The sequence below is a fragment of the Morone saxatilis genome, unplaced genomic scaffold, assembly GCF_004916995.1.
Source record: "Morone saxatilis isolate NCDOM2014 unplaced genomic scaffold, NCSU_SB_2.0 Contig5, whole genome shotgun sequence".
Lineage (NCBI taxonomy): Eukaryota > Metazoa > Chordata > Actinopteri > Moronidae > Morone > Morone saxatilis.
The window spans coordinates 23,535,760-23,538,930 of record NW_023340095.1 but is presented as its reverse complement, the minus strand read 5'-3'; the positions used below and the strand labels follow the sequence as shown (position 1 = coordinate 23,538,930).

At 39.8% G+C, this 3,171-nt stretch overlaps 1 pseudogene; it reads left to right on the top strand.

Annotated features, from left to right (window-relative positions):
• The window catches only part of LOC118338648, a 21,168-nt pseudogene that overhangs the window by 14,207 nt on the left and 3,790 nt on the right, over window positions 1-3,171 (top strand).

Here is a 3,171-nt window from a genome sequence, read left to right as displayed (position 1 = left end):
CCTCCTCACCTATAAAGCTCTTCATGGTCAGGCCCCTTCATATCTTGAAGAGCTCATAGTACCCTATACCCCTCTAGAACACTGCGTTCTGTGAATGCAGGGCTACTTGTTACAATAATTTCTAAAAGTAGAACAGGAGCCAGAGCCTTCATCTACCAAGCTCCTCTCCTGTGGAACCAGCTTCCAATTTAGGTTTGGAAGGCACACACCCTCTCCACATTTAAGAGTAGGCTTAAGACGTTCCTCTTAGATAAAGCCTATAGTTAGGGCTGGCTCAGGGTCCTGAACCATCCCTTAGTAATATAGTTGTTGCTACTGTTGCTGTGCACCTTTGTCTCTGTCCTTCTCTCTTTACCTCTCTACCCCTTTAAACCCCCCCCCCGGTTGCCGCAGTAGCCGTCGCATTTTTGACACCTTGTGAAAAGCATTATGCTGGATTCTCTACAACACCTGCAAACTCCATCTTTTTTGCAATTTTTAAATGATTTTCAAATAATCAACTTTTCCTTGTCCCCACCAGCTCGCAGTATCTCTACAGTCAGAAGCTTTTCTAGGAGTTATGTGTAGCTCTTTCAGAAGTGAAAACAGTAGGCCCTTCTATGTTTTTGGAATTTCTCGGCTCAGGTGCGCATCTCTGCAACAAGACAAGCTGTCTCGCATCAGAACAGCCATCAAATCTGGTCTGCCGCCCCCATTCTCTCTAAAACAGATCTTTTATCTCTGTTAGGTCACCTAACTTCAGTTCTAAATCCACTGCTTTTCATTAACTCTACCCAATTGTCGTTGCTTGCCTGCTATGGGGCTGCAGATGGTCTAGGAGACAATTTATGGTGTTTTGTGACGCTGCTATAGTGGAAATATTCATAGTCTGTGCATTTATTGTTTTTACTTGATCCTAACATCTTCAAATGCAAAGTATCAAAGCTATGCTAGCAGGGATTCAGTTTCGATATAAAGATCCAGCATCCTAGAATCTTCTGGGAAATCCTTCCATTCAGCTGCTCCTCAATGGCTTTAAAAGGCGCATCCTCAAGGCAACGAGAAAAGACTACCTCTCAAGCTAAACCTGTGTTCTAGTTTAGGCAGTCCCCTTCCACATTCCATAATCACTAACCAAGCAAGTCTCTGTCACTGTCTTCCCCTTGTTCTTTAATTAATTTTTATGTGCTGGATGTTTTTTTATTTTAAGTGTTTTGTCAGACTGATTGTCGTCAGATGACACTCTCTCCTGCCTTTGGGTGTATAGAGAGCTGTTTTTCTACTTTGTTCCTTGCTGGATTGTTATAGTGAGTAACCTTGAGTATAGGCACATCCCTGTAAATTCTGGGCCTCACTGGCTCCTTAGTTAGCTGAAAAAAAGGTTGTTTTTGGGAGCTGAGTGTCTGGTCTCAGTCCAATTTATACACAAGGTGATACCGTTGGTTAGGCCCACTTCACGGGTGGACATGGACTAAAGTTCTTCAGTGCTGCACAAGCATGCAAAGGATAAACCCACTAGTGACAACCTTAAGAGGTCTGCGCCTATAATCTGGAGTTACAGCTTGTAACTATTTAAATATTATTTAAATAATTAAGGCGGGTCACTATGGCTCTCAGAGGTGCACCTTGTTTCGGTAGTGGTTGTAGAGTTCGGAGTGCTTTGTCCACTAAAGCAGCCTGTTTGAGCTGGATAGCTTCTTTCAGCAGCATGGAGACTGCAATCGTGCTACATTTGCAATGGACTGTTCGGATATTATTGTGCCTGGATCTTGCTTCTATGCTATGTTCGGAATAAAGCCCAATTAGGAATATCTAAATGGAATACGCTGTTTTTATGACCCATAATAATAATACTATAATAATAGTGGAAAATTAGTGTACATGCAAATGTAGTCACTGATGTACATGACAAATAGGATTATATAATTAAAGAGTATGTTGCCTTAAAAAGCATTTAAATGTTGGCTACAAGTGGTTCTATGAAGATGGCAAATAATGATGGGAGAGTAGGCATCCTTAGGAGGATATAAAAAGTCTTTGAACATGTTATTTATTTCTTCAGGTGACTGCATGATCTTTCCTGGTGAGTTCATAATCACTGGAAGTTTTTTTCTTGTTTCGCTTGATTTGGTTGGCCAGGTAATTTCCAGATTTATTGCTATATTCAAAGTCTGTGTATAAGAATTTTGTTTTCTTTAGTTTGTTATTGGATTCTGTGCTGTTCTGATTATTTATTATAAGTGGGTGCATGTGCGTGTGAGATAACATTGTGCGGGTGACAGTTGGTGGTCATAAACAGAAGAGAGAGAGAAAGACAAAAACAAAAATAACAAAAGAAAAAAACAAGCATATATTTGTGTTGAATTCCAAGGCAGTATGCGACATGCGTGTCAGTTGCAAGGAATCAGAACAAGTAAATGACAATAGACTAGTTTAATTACTGCCATGCTAAAAATGAATAAAAATCATGCTCATATTTTTCTTCTATTTCTTGAGGTTCTGGGGTTGCTGTTAATTGCTGACTCTTAGCTTTAAATGTGCTTGTGTTTAAAGGTGTTTACATACAAAATGGCTGCTTTACAGGCCTGGCACATCTTCAGGTAGATACAGTATGAAGTATCGGCTAATGTCTGTGGGTAGCACACTTCAGTCATGTATAAAACAGGATACAACTGCCTTCCCCCCTTTTTTAATGTGGATATAAAATGTCCACATCCACTGTGCTTAAGCACACAGATAGCATTACAAAAAAGTGTCACAGTCCTGATACTTACAGACTGTACAGTTAATCCTAGAGGTGGTGATTTGTCCAAAATACATGCAAATGGACAAACCCCAAGTAGCTTCACTGTTATATTGATAAACAAAATGGCAATTTCCATGACCAAATACATTGTTCTAATCATGCTGAGGGTCTAATTACAGGCATCACACAGAGTCTCTCTACAGTATGTTGGCCTCACAGGAGTCAGGCTGCAGTATCTTCAATGTAAAAATAAGCTTAATGGATTTTCTAAACCAGGGATAAAAAAAGGCATAGATCATGGGGTTTAGACAGGAGTTAAAGAAGAACAAACATATTACAAAGGCACCAGATGAAGCATTAAGAAACTTATCTTGGCCTGTAAGAGTAACACAATAATAAGGACAGAGACATATTAGAAACAAAACTACAACAACACCAAGAGTCCT